The sequence below is a fragment of the Cydia pomonella genome, chromosome 4 (assembly GCF_033807575.1).
Source record: "Cydia pomonella isolate Wapato2018A chromosome 4, ilCydPomo1, whole genome shotgun sequence".
Taxonomy (NCBI): domain Eukaryota; kingdom Metazoa; phylum Arthropoda; class Insecta; order Lepidoptera; family Tortricidae; genus Cydia; species Cydia pomonella.
The window spans coordinates 17,419,060-17,433,942 of NC_084706.1; positions in this window are offsets into that span (position 1 = coordinate 17,419,060).

Genomic DNA, 14,883 nt, shown 5'->3' on the forward strand with positions numbered 1-14,883 from the left:
TCGAGTGAAAATCTGGCATCCAAGTTCCGAATCAGATTCAACTGACTGTATCACGACAATATTGCGTTTCGTGCTTGATTGCTCATTCACTTGTAAATCAATATTCGTTCATTGCGCACTTGATTTACGTCGTCAAAACAAAATGTATGGTAATAAAAACGCGCGATTGAATATGGAAAACGTGTAACGTCATTATGAATTTTGAAATTGTTTTTCCATTTGCTTTTTCGTACGCTGGATCTCTGTGGTATTTACGAAATTATATTTCCAATGAATAATGATTTAAATTACAAATTCTGTTGTGATTTGTTTTCGTTCAGTGAAAAAGATATCTTTTTTGCTTATCATTGTTAGGGAGTAGGTAAGCTAGGATTTAGAACTTTGATCTAAATCTAAAACTTATGCAGAGGTCGATGTAAAACAGAAACCGAAATCAGGTAGAAATTTTGTTTTGATCGCATTTTGAAATCTCTCAACTGTCACGTCATTTTCAATTTTCAAATTTTGCAAAGGAATAATCCTCGTTCACTTTGGCTCTCTGTTAGATGTAAATTACCTTACAATTAAATCAAGTCGTTCCACCATAACTTTAAGCTGAATGAGCCTCATCATCAGTGGAGGTTTTTTTACGTAAACCCGTAGTCGGATTAAAGATTTTCAAACGTGTTGCTAGTTATTAAAATTTTATAGGTATATCGATCATAGACGTGGCGTCGGGCACAGTATGTGAGTAAAAATCAATTAAGTCCATTCGCAGCTGACTGCCCCTTTTGTGCACCAGTGAAAGGTTTCAGGGTTCGTTTTCACGGCAGCAATTGTTAGTGAGCGTCGATTTAGTTTTAACAACGGTAGTGTCACAGAGTGGCTGGATGTCGGGCATAATGGCTGGGTCATTTTTTTAAGTGCTCTGCTTCTAGAAGCATCGCAACCGATAGGTACTAGGTACAGCATATATTTTATAGTAATCGATATCAAGCTCACTTTGCGCAATAAGTCTACAATAATTAATTATTACCTATCAATTTTAGAACCCATGATGACCTACTTCGTTGGAGACTAAAGGAAACCATTAATTATGTTAAGCAATGCGACTCAGAACGAACTAGAGCGTATAGAATTGAAACTGACTTCAAATTAATAGTAATATTATTTATTCATTAATTATTATTCTTATAGTATTATAATGTCACTTACAGTATACGACAAACATGACATGTAGATAATTATATTACAAATTGAAACACTTTTAGTGTTAATTCAGTTAATCAGGATCTTAAATTTGCGAACGAAAATGTCTGAACAATACTAATGCTGCTCGAGGCGACTGTACCCTTGAGGTAGCGCCCCGCGGCTGTGGCTAAGAATCTCGGTCCAGTAGTCGAAAATAAGTCCAATGAATCGTCTTCGGCCAGGGTTATTATAATTTCTTAGCGAGCTAGACGGCTCAGTTGATAAATTCTAAAGGTTGTTAATTAGATTTTGAGCAAAGACCCCAAAGGAGATCCTGTCCTGAAGTGAATTGACACGCTTATCTATCGCCAGATTGCGGCCCTCAATGCGATGGACCAACCAAGTGAAAGCTCTCACCGGGTCACCTCTGAATCTGTGCGCGCGGCAGGCAATAAATAGAGAAGCATGGCGGGAAACAGCGAAAAAAGCCGTACAACGACCGCAATGACCACGACTACTCTGACAAGAGTAGGTATAAGACTAAGAAGAGAGATCTATCGTGAAATTGACGGATTTGTGATAGTGTTCAAAATGTAAGAAATACCCTGGGCCTTGACAACGCGTTGATTGCTTACATACCTAGGTTGCTTATTTACTTACACGGCTATCAATCCGGCCCTTTTTCTTTTGAAACTTGTTCAGTCAACATGAATAAAGAGTCTTCACCTGCGGCAATGTAACCTTTACTTTATGATAAAATATGTTTCTCTTTGAAGAACTTTTGCCTCAGGCAAGATACAAACCTGCACCATGTCCACCGCGACATATTTTAATGTAGAATTTAATTATATTAAGCCCGAAAGCTCAAAGATCTGTTATGTGAGACTATATGTGTCCGCGACTTCACTCAAGTATGTTTCGTTGGTCTGTGTTATAGTGGTACAGTCAGCGTCAAATACTTCGTAGCAGTCAAAGTGGCCAAATAGTTCGGTACACCATACTAAATATATGGTGTACCGAACTATTTGGCTACTTTAACTGCTACGAAGTATTTGACGCTGACTGTACATGCAATTGTAAGTATTAAATTAAATGGAACTAAAAGCGAAACATAGCGGCGACACCAGTTCATTTGTCACAACCATCTCACAACAATAGCATTTACGTCACAATTTTGTAAATAAGATTTTTATTTTAAAATATGTCTGTGTTAAACTAGTTAATTTTAGAAGAAAATAAATAGTAAGCATCAAAATGAATAAAACAAATACATAACATAACATAAATTGTGTTTTAAGTACAGGCGGTTGGCCATGATAATAAAGTTAGCGGATTGTGATCTGATTTAAAGATGTTTATGAATGATCTGTTTAAGTTTGTAACTTGTAACTAGCCCTAGCACAGGCTTCGGTCTTTTTGTGCTGTTACTGCATACTATGTCTTTAATCGCTGGTCGAGAAAAACATTTTTATGTTATTTTGTATGAAATACTCCATAGTTATTATCTTTGTATTGTTTTAAGTAAAAGAAGTGACGGGTAAGTATCTGTTAAGAAATAACTTTATATTGATAAATCAATGCATCATGCACATGTCAGTTTGTTGGCCGAAAACGTATTTTACCCTTAAGCAGGCACTCGTACATTTCGTTCTTACATATTCTATATATAAAAAATAAAAAGTTGTATTTATATATTTCGGGGATCTCGAAAACGGCTCTAACGATTTCGATGAAATTTGCTATATAGGGGTTTTCGGAGGCGAAAAATTTATCTAGCTAGGTCGTATCTCTGGGAAAATGCGCATTTTTAAGTTTCAATATGTTTCCCGTGCAAAGCTCGGTCTCCCAGATATTATTATTTATATGACACGTAATACATGTAACGTGAAACTGAATGTGATCATTTATGACATAACAGAGTAGTAAAAAAGCATAAGGTTGGGCCTACGTATTGCTAACCCTTCTATGCTATTAAAGACGTGTCACTCACTTATCACATCAATTTTTTTTTTCAAATGCGCGGAGTACGGAACCCTTGGGACCCGACCTCGACTGTTAAATTTCAAAATTTCGGCGCTTTTTCCGCTCCGCCTACTTTAGTTGCATTTACGCCCCCCCACCATCTCGACCCCCGGTTGCAAAATAAAAAAGTTGGTTTCGGCTGTCCCAAAACGTTGACTAAACTATTTTCGCTTCCGACCTTATTGAATTCGGGGTGGAATATTTTATAGCGTCCAATTTAAAACCATGTCCCTAAAATAAATTGTAGGTAGTTATGTTACTAGCAGATATTTCGTGCCGGGGCTCCCGCTCCCGCTCTTTTTAATCAAAGTTGCAGTGTAGCCTTTTATTTGTCTTAGTTACGAGTTTCATAAGAGAACCTTCACTAGAAACGGTACAAAGCGCGCAGCTCGCTCGTTTGTTGAAAATAAGATGTAAGAGGAAAAGAGAAGACATTTCTCAACGACGATATACGGGCGTTTCGGTTCTTCCAAGGTAAGTTATGATTTAATTCACTGAGGACGGGAATAATATTTTATTAAGTTGGGAATGAAGCCTCAGTGAACATGGATGTGTTATCTTGCACCGTTCTCAATTTAAGTGAACTGTGCCAAGTTTAAATTGAAAAGTGTTTTATGGAATACGGATATTAATAGGTATTATGCTCAGACATGGAGCGAATTTACCATACTAAGGCAAAATAGAAATGGTTTCAGGCGTCTATGTCAGTTTATTTATTCTTTTTTTTAGACTAAGCACATTTTAATGGACTTTTAAAAATGAGTAAGCACTCAAATGTATAAAATTAATTAAATTTAACAAAAAAAAAAAAATTTAATTAGGTATTTAGGTACCTGGTTAATATTTTCATTGTATTTCAAAACAATGTACTTCAATATACCTACTTCTTAGGTTCTTTGCTACGCACCGTTTAAATATTCGCCCGTATTGGATTTACACACTGTATAGTATTTTCGCGCGCATGGCATCGGATGCGCCACGCTTTTGCGCATAATGACAAGGACCCCTATTGAGATAGTAATTCCTTCTTATGTTATGCAAATATTCATAACAAGATTATAATAATATTTAATTCATATTTTTATTTTATTTTTTGTAATTTATATGTAAATATTTTGACTGTTTGTTGTTTTGTGTTTTTGTATTACCTGTGGATATTGTCCTAAATAAATGTTTTTTTTTTTTTTTTTATAAAGTTCAAATCACCTTCATGGCCATTGTCAATGAGGCCAATTTGTATTTAATATGATATCAAAATGTTATCATTCGCGCGTGCATTTTGCGTATCTGTTTTTTGTATTGGCGCGCGAGCGAGACGCACGGGCGTATGATCATAAAATTACATCATTTAATCAAAATATAAGTTCGAATTTGCCTTCATGTGTGCCTCTGCGAGCATCCCTAACGAACTGGTATATCGAGGCAGCACCATCAGCATCCTAAACGCATTGTTATAATTGCAGGATGCAAGTTTAGTGTAATAGCTTTATTTGGCACGTGCTGTCAAGAGTTGTAAGCCTAAAGCTTTACTCTGATTGAAATTACAACGTAGACTTAATATGTGCAAGCACAAGTATTCTGTTTCGTGTGTAAACAAATCACTCAAATAATAAAATAAAAAATTAATGAATCCCTATTTTAGAATCAACTTACTTAGGTGTACTTACATCCTCCTGACTATTGATGCCCATTGCCATTATGAAGTTTTCGAACAACATAAGCCCGCCTTTACACCTGTAAGTTACTTTCGTAATATTTATGTAACTTACTTACGGTTGCATTTACACTTAAAATAAACTTACAGTAAAAAATGCTTACGTAAATTTTGTGAGTTTAAACGTGCATAAATTATTACACGCCCATTTACATATGCTTACTAAATCAGTAATAAAAATGTCCACTCATAGTCGCCACTCACAAGCGGCTGCTGCATATTAGTACATTACGATACAAGTGCGAAAAATAGGAAATTCGAAACGAGTGGCGATAAATTAAAACACGACCGAAGGGAGTGTTTTAAATCGACACGAGTTGCGAATCATCTATTCGCACATGTATCGTACAACGTTTTACAGTACATATGGACCTTTAAATGTTTGGCACAGTAACGTAATATGCTAATTTGCACACTAGAGCGGTAACGAAGCACCATATGTACTGTAATAGTACATTACGATACAAGTAGGAAATTCGAAAAATAGGAAATTCGAAACGAGTGGCGATAATTAAAACACGACCGAAGGGAGTGTTTTAAATCGACACGAGTTGCGAATTACCTATTCGCACATGTGTCGTACAACGTTTTACAGTACATATGGCCCTTTAAATATTTGACACTGTAACGTAATATGCTAATTTGCGCACTAGTGCGGTAAAGTAGCACCATATGTACTGTAAATAATATTATACAATCAAAGGCGAAAGCAAAAGAATGCTGAAAGAAAATGCTGGGTAAAACCTTGGCTAGAAAAAAGAATGGCACGAGATGCGTTTGAAAATCTTCTGAAGGAGTTAAGAATGGACGACCGAGCCCAATTTTTCAATTTTGTAAGAATGAATGCTAGTTTCGAATATATTTTGGAAAAAGTTGCACCTATCATTAAAAAAATCGATACACATTTTCGACGGGCAATTTCACCACCTGAGAGACCTGTAAGTTCTCAATTTATCAATTTAGTTTGATAAGCTGTGAGTCGCTTCCGTAAACAAACACGAACGTGTTTAGACTTGTAATTTCCCAATTTACGAAAGTAGTAAAAAAATATAGTAAGCTACTTACAACGAGTGTTTACACTTGAAAATTTACCGTAAGTCGCTTACGTAAGTGACTTACGTAAGTAAAACTTACAGGTGTAAAGGCGGCCTTAGGCAAAAACTTACAGAACTTATGCGTCATAACCAAATACATAAAAATAACCATTTCGCGGAATAGCAATGGAAATTTAATAAAAGGAATTGTACACGGTAAAATAAATACGTCGTTTAAACATTTACCACTATTTAACTGAATTATTTATATCAAAGCATTCTAATGACACCATTTTAAAACTGTAGGTATCTCGTTTATATAAAATCGTACGTTTATAAGCTTGGTAGAAGGGGTGTCTTCTTTTTAATGAAAGCTATATATCTTATAAGATTTTCTATAAATAGTCACATCGTAAAACTGGGGCTATTCGATTTATTTTATTTATTTTTATTTAAAACTTTATTGCACAAAAGACAAACTTAATGTACAAAAGGCGAACTTAATGCCATGAGGCATTCTCTACCAGTCAACCTTAGGGCAAAGCAGAAAAGATTGTAGGCGGCGCGTTTAAAACTAAAAGAAATTGTAATTGAAAGAATTAGAGTCCTAATACACATAAATTAATTATAAACTACTTAAATACATAAAGACACATACATACATTACATAAATAAATAAATATATATATACATATATATACATAATATACATAACCGATTCGTGAGACTGATACTTAATTGATCTTTAAACTGCCAGCAAATAAATCACGCAAAGATTTTTTGAAAGCAAACTTGTTGGGAGCTTTTCTAATGTTAGGGGGAAGACCGTTCCAGAGACGTGCTGCCTGAATGGCGTAAGAGTTAGACATGAAGCTTGTTCTATGAGTGGGGATAGAAAGAGAGAGATTGCCAGTAGAGCGAAATTGACGGTCACGAGAAGCACCATAAAAGTGAAAGAAGTACTTAAGGTATTCAGGGGAGTGTGGATCATTGAGAATGGAATAGAGAGTGCAGAGCATACGAATATTACGCCGTTGACGAATAGGGAGCCAGCCCAACTGGGAACGAAACGAGGACACATGATCATATTTCCGGAGACAGAAGATAAAGCGGATACAATTATTAAGAAGACGGTCCAACTTGTCAAGTAGCTCTTCATTTAAGTCAGGATAGCATACATCACCATAGTCGATAATGGGTAGGATTAAGGTGTTAACTAATAAAGTTTTAGTTTTGACTGGCAAAAAGTGTCTAAGTTTGTTAAGAGCGTGAAGGGTGCCCGTAACCTTCCGACTGATTTCGGCAACCTGCGGTCTCCAGCTCAAAGTACAATCCAAGTGCACACCTAAATCCTTTACAGACGGGCTAAAAGGTATAGGAGTGCCATTGAAACACACCGGCCCAATCGTATCCAGATCCAACTTGGCCAGCTGACGAGAGCTACCGATAATAACGGCCTGACATTTGGCGGGATTTACAAATAGGCCAAACTTTTTTCATATGTGCGGGGATCATTGTCAGTTGAACTAGTACCCTGTGAATAATGGCGCACTTTATGTGACAGAGAGGATTTCTGCAGAAATTCGCGTGAATAGTAGTTACTCGTCCCGGCCCGCGTGAGCGCGGGCTTTGTCCAGCGCAACGGCGAGATCCCACCGGAAAGGACGCGAACATTCCAGACACCGGTGTAATTTTGAGAAATTTATATTGTCTCCGTGTGTTTTGAGCTAGTTTTACCTACAGATTTAATATCGCGCTGACGCTTAACGATATTTGAAGTGGGCCAAAAGAGATGCTTTTACGTACCTATATGAACATTTCATAAGTGCGATAGAGATAAGCAACAAATTCAAAAACGTAACCATTTTTAGGCTTCTGTAACCAAGCGGGGGGAAAACTAAGACTCCACTGTCCTTCCGTCTGTCTGCCTGTCACCAGGCTGTATCTCATGAACCGTGACAGTTGAAATTTTCACAGATGATGTACCTATTTCTGTTACCGCTATACGAAACTCTCGGTGGGCAAGTCCGACCCGCACTTGTCCGGTTTTTGGATTTCTGGAGAGCCCTAGCGTCCTAAATAAATGTACCAAAATGTTAAGTTATTGATGCCGTTATCGGTAAAGTGAAAAGTACGAAAAACATGGGTGGTTACTGTAATGTAGGTAGATAATAATACTTTGATAAACGCTTGACAGCGCAGGTAGATCGAACATTCATTCCTTGCAATACTCGAATACTCCTAGCGGTTGTGTTTCCTTGTGCTCCTTGTAATTTATTAAGTACGTTGCAGTTACATGTTGTAGAACAAACTTACGATTTACGCAATCACAATCATAGTAATATCGAATTCAATTCTTCTAATGGCATCATTTCGATTTTCGCAGATTTTTTGATGCTTGGCAAGAAATCATGTGTATATTTATCTATGCCTGTTAGATTAGTGGTTGTAATAAATGAACGATTAAGGATGACTCACGCTAGATCGGGCCGAGGCCGGGCCGGAGCTTCCGGCGCTTCGTTTTCTATGAAAAGCACCACGTGATCAAATCCGTCATAGAAAATGACGTGTTGGACGCCTCGGCCCGGGCCTGGCCGCGTAGCCAATGTTACAATCGTTCACGCTCCGTAACGTATCGTAGCTATCTCTCTCTATCACTCTTCCATATTAGTGCGACTGTGACAGTTGCGTTTCGTTCGCCACAGAGCATGAACGATATGCACGTTGTCTAGGAGGGCTGGACCGGTCTAGCGTGAGTTATCCTTTAAGCGAATCCCCCAAATTTAGATTTTTTTTTCTATATAACACAGTCTAGTTAGGAGTAAACTACCCCAAACGCTCTAATATTCGGTATTATTATAAGAATTTAAAAGTGCTGAAATAATCTGATTTACCCGAAGATCAGCAGTGTGCGCTGACTATGATTTAATCCTATAATTAAAACAGTATAAATGATAGCCTCCATTATAAATATGTAAAAAATAAATACTACAAAATGCTCTTAAAAGTCTCCCATTCTATTTTATTTTTAATCTGTTCTTTTGATTTACCTAACTAAATAAATAAATGTTATTTTGTGTATTATGTTAATGCTATGTTACAGTTCAATGTTGAACTTGTAAATTCTATTCGTTCAAGTTTTGGGTAATACATTAATATACCTCAAAATAACCGTGGTAGATACAAAAAGTTTCTGTGATGTTTTGGCTCAAAGCTGTATCTAGTGAAGAGGGCCATGAAAATTAAGAAATAGAAATAGTTTATTCGTGGCAAAAATATACTGTTAAAAAGAACGAAAAAAAAAACTTATACATAACATTACAACGTATAACATTACATTAGATGGCACATATTATTAGCCACAAAATCATGGCACCACGCAGACTCAGCATGGTGTAGCCTGGATGAGCCAACGCTGGTCTTCCGCCGGGACCATAAACGAGTGAAGCACGAAAAGTACAGAACATTAAAAAAAGGAACAATAAACAATAGCAATAAAACAAACAAATTGGAAATAAATAAATAACAGATCACAGTGAAATTATATGTAAAAAAAAAAAAAAAGAAATGCATTTAGCATGTTTTTTACGTCTTTTCAACCTTGAAAGCAATGTAGTTCATATGATTGAACTACGAACCGATATCGTGTTAAAAAGGATTAACTGAAATTATAAAGTGTGTTTTATAAGGTTTTATAATAGTTGCAATTTGCAGTTGCATTCACACGCTCACTTGATTTACACATAAACCTGGTTTTCACGATGCGCCTGGGAGTGTTCAGTGAGCATATTAGTAAAGAAGTTACTTTATGTTTCTACCGATTTTGATTGCAAACACATCGGCTTACATATGGTGAAGTGCGTAGATGTAGATTTTTGTTGATGATTGTTAATTTTTATATCCTAGTAGGATACTTAGTCTTTGAAAAATGTTCCTAGAGCTTGAAGTTTTTCACAAATCAATTTTAAAGCACCTACAAAAATTGTTTAAAATAACAAGCTAACTTCCCTTCTGGAAAAAATAAATAAACAGGAATGAAGCACATTATGTAATAAATTGGTAATCGTAATTTTTTTCTTTGATGTAGTTAACAAGCAAACCCACATAAACTTACGATTTTCAGGCTTTTCCCTGCTTGTGTTACTTATATAAAATTGCTTCTTGCCAATTTGCATATTTCTTCTATTTTTAATTATTTTGCTTTCGTCGGTATGTATGGATCGAATATGCAGCATTAATGTGGAAATATTTGATTGCTTTAAACCAAACGAGTAAAGGAGTGATCCACAAGGGTTCTTTTTAGGGTTCCGTACCAAAAAGGTACAAAAGGAACCCTTATGGTGCGATACTATTAGTCCTTTTGTCCGTCAGTCACATTGCTAAATATCTCGAAAACCACTTAAGCTATCGATTTGAAATTTGGAATAGTAATGAACCACGCTAACCTAACATATTGGAAGTGTAATTTATTTATTATAATATTTATATTAGTTATGGAAAATGCCCAATATAAAGAGGAGGCTAAATTTCAAAGTCTAGTTACTGGGGTATCAATTGAAAGAGCTAAAATTTTACGAATGAAAAAATATAAAATTTTTACATTGTAATTACATTATCATAAAGATTACAGAAAAAATAAAATCAGACTTATATCTTGATAACTGTTTTAAATAACATTTTATAATTTAATTTGTTTAATTCCGTTTGCGGATGTTTGTTATAGTTGAAATTCCTATGAGATTACACTAAAAACACTTCCTTTCAAATAAAACAAAAAATATTGAAATCGGTTCACATGATGAAGAATTATCCCTGATAAACTAACATACATACAGATCGCGGAAATTAGCCAATTTGCCCATAGATGGCACTGTACACAATTACGCTAATAGTATACTTCTGGTCAAAAGTCTTTCGTGATTATAGTTACAAGAGAAAATTTAAAGTATATACGGAACCCTCGGTGCGCGAGATAAACGAACTCGCACTTGGCCGGCTTTTTTTTACTCTCAAGTTGCAGAATTGGGCACAGACTTAAGTACGCTAGTGTCGTACTAAATTATACAAACAATATTTGTCTTTTAAATACCTATATACCTAACAATATTCATCATAATCTTGCATAATTATTCGCCTTCTAAGTAATAGTTTGTTTTTTATCGCAGAACGTCTACGAGTATAGAAAGTCATAAAAAGAAAGATTTAACTTGATTACATTTAAATAAATAAATATTATACGACATTATTACACAAATTGACTAAGTCCCACAGTAAGCTCAATAAGGCTTGTGTTGAGGGTACTTAGACAACGATATATATAATGTAAATATTTATTTATAAATACTTAAATACATAGAAAACACCCATGACTCAGGAACAAATATCCATGCTCATCACACGAATAAATGCCCTTACCAGGATTTGAACCCGGGACCATCAGCTTCGTAGGCAGGGTCACTATCCACAAGGCCAAACCGGTCGCCAAATGATTTGAAATTATTTTTATTTCCTTTTCAATGTTTAATAGTGGAATGCCTATTATTTTATTCTCGACATTCTAACTCACGAAATGCTTTTTGCGATGTTAAGCCAACTGACGGATGTTAGCAAACAGAGATTCGGGTTTTTTGAATTACCTCTCAATCCCGACCGATTTCGGGCCGCTGCACAGAGTGCAATAAAAATAATCTTCTTTGTCCAGTGATCCGCATGAACATACAAACGAGATGATAGCTGCTGCACGTATCAAGAGACCTTGTTTTTTCAGTCCAAAACGGATACTCGAATATTTGGTTATCCTGGTATATGTCGATCGAATACAAATATTATTAATTACGTTAAACATGATACAATATTCATAGATTTATACGTGATTATAAGTGCTTGTACGTTATTTCAATTAATCAAATTTGGAATTTAAATTACATAATCGGTCGGGAGTCGACGTCCTACCCCTCCAAGAGCTAGTATAGTGTATAATATACATATTATGTTGGCGGCCAATCGCAAGATCAAGCAGATTGGGAAATTCCTAGGCATACTGTGGATCTTTTGTCTCGTTCCCTGAGTCGACGGTAGCCCCGCTACGTGAGGCTCCTATTTCTGGGTAATTTGCCCTTCGGGCATCTAAAGCAACTATATTGGGAGCGTGCACGACTGTCACGCAACCTAGTGTCCGCAAGTCTAGGGGAAAACGTCAATTCACTACATCTTATAAAACTACTCCAAAACTAAAAACTACTGAACGGATTTTCATACGACTTTCATCTATCAATAGAGTGATTCTTAAGGAAGGCTTAAGTATATAACTTGTTAAGGTTTTGTGTAAATTGATTGAAATATAACGATGTTGTCGGAAACAATCACGCTGGCTAGGAGCTTTAATCGAAAACGCTGCCTAATCCGTTTGAGCTATAACAACACAATGTATGGTGGGGTTGTTTCTCATTCATAGGTCTACAAAAAAGTCCGCGATGTTAAATGTCTATCTTTTAAGGATAACTTACTATATCCATTCTTAACTTCTAGAAAAAGATCACGTAATATGTGGCATTTGCAAAGCTATTTACATGGATACATTATTAACAATTATCAAAATAAATAAGTTAGTTATATTAAGCATTTCATACAGATTACAATGGTCCCTTACACCATTCAATTTAAATGAATATTTCAGGAGTAATCGTAAATCAAAGTTTCATTTCGAGTCATATAATTGTACGAAATGTTAAAGATGCTATCCGCAGTTAGTTCAAATTTTTACCACCTTATGCGCTGGGATCGCTTTACTTACCCCCACCATGCACTTCGCACGGTCCCAATAATAAAATATCGTAATATATGCCTACTTTGCTTCCCACTGGGTAATTTTATTGTGCTCCAACAGTATTTATATATGATTTACACCGCCACTCTACACCCTCACCTCTCCGTATCGTTACTCATTTACTACTACCTACTTCTAATGTCATACACTTATATATGGGAAGTTCCACATATCATGCACGAGTTATTTCTTGACATAATTTCTATTTAATAAATCAGATGGAACTTCAAAAAGTAGGTAACTTAGCCGTGACGTCACTTTTTCTGTTCTCATATAAATTCCATAGTAACTAATATATAAAAGTAGTAGTACATAGTAGATAATTTTGACAGTTCAAAAAAAGGAAATGAGTTGACTAGTCAGAAAAATACTCTATTTAATTCTAAATACCTATTTGTTTTGAATGAGTATGTAATTTAAACGCCTGATATTTACCTCAATGCAAATCATCGACTTCATGCGACTTATTAATTTAATCTTTAAAGTATAGGTACACCTTACCCCGTTGCATTACTTGAAACCCGTATTTAATTACATTTCCGTGTAGTTTAATGGCTTCGACTTCTATAAGTTTTACGCCACTCCCTATCTTTACAATAGAACCACACCGCCATACGGCAACAGGAGCAATTAATAAAGAAAGCCGGGCTCGGCTGTTAGCATGCAAATGCCGCAATCCTAGGAAGATTCTCTGGCAATATTCAAGTCATTAGTGTTTGCGTGGCCGAGTGCGCTGCAAAAAAGGATGTAAACGACAATTTAATAACGGCGCTTGTTCCGCATATTACGATAGGTTGTAGGAGAATTAAACTCTTTTTCAGTTTAATTTCAACGTCATACATTTGAGTGCAATTTTCAAATTGGCTTATGATTTCCCGCGAGAGAACGATAGCGATAGCTTAAGCCGCTTGGCTTGCCTAAAATTCAAATTTTTCCTCAAATGCGAGTAAAAATCTGCACATTTTCATTCCCCGTTGTCCGCTGTGTCTTTTGGCGTTGCTCAAATCCTCCCAATTTTTACCCATTTGCTATTTGATGCAATTTGTTGCGTTGCCATTTCTTAAGCAATTAAACCTGAACAAGGGTACAGTGTTCTTATTACTTCATTATTTTGATTAAATTTGTGTTTATGGAGGCAAGCTTTGTAAGTCGGCGTTGTTGCTACATTTGTTGATATTGCATGAATTCTTAATTCTGTTCGGATTTAATTAAGCTCGATTTCAAGTATTGCTTGTTAGTTACGCCGGTGAGGATTTGTTTGTTTATTGACTGATATAGATTCGTACCTACGTGACTATTCGCGATGAATAACAATAATATATTTACCTATATAACTTTACATATCTTCTAGCGTGAAAATTGTATAGATATAAATAATGACCTTACGCATGTGCATGGAAACAAAAAAAAAATGTTCACTGTAAACTAGTCATTGTGACCAGGGGCCTTATTCGACATGCACAACTGTCAAATTTCGCGTCCACATCAAATCAACACTTGATTCTATCGCATGTTGATTGTATCAAGTGTTGATTCTATCAACTGTGGATATTATCATTTGGAACAATCAAAACTCATTCATAGAAAAAATAATCAAACTAAAATCAACTTTGTTTATTACTACTATACAGTTTGTAATGGCTCTGAACTCGAAGTGGATCGGTTTGATTTGATTGTCACCTGACTGTGGATTGCAAATGTCAAATTTTGACAAGTGTTGATTTTATTGCTAGACTTTTTTGTCCATGGGCTTGGGCACCATCTTGGATTTTTTGACGTACGACAGGGAATACCCTTCCTTTCATACAATATATGGCATAGAGTAAGGCGTCTTTTTTTTTAAAACATAACTTTACAAGAATCAGCGACATCTTGTATCCGATAGGATAAGTAATGCGCTATGAATAATGCGGCGGCGAGTAGTGAAACTATACCTGACAATGTCAATCAATTAAAAAGTGACCACACAGTTGATGGTCGATAAAGGCGATTATTAATTGAATTTTAACGACAATAAAGCACTATTGACATGCGATCTTTTTGTTGAACCCACACCTACACGTCGAATAATGCTCGCTCCACATATTCTCCTAGAAACGCTCAAAATTCTAAAAAAA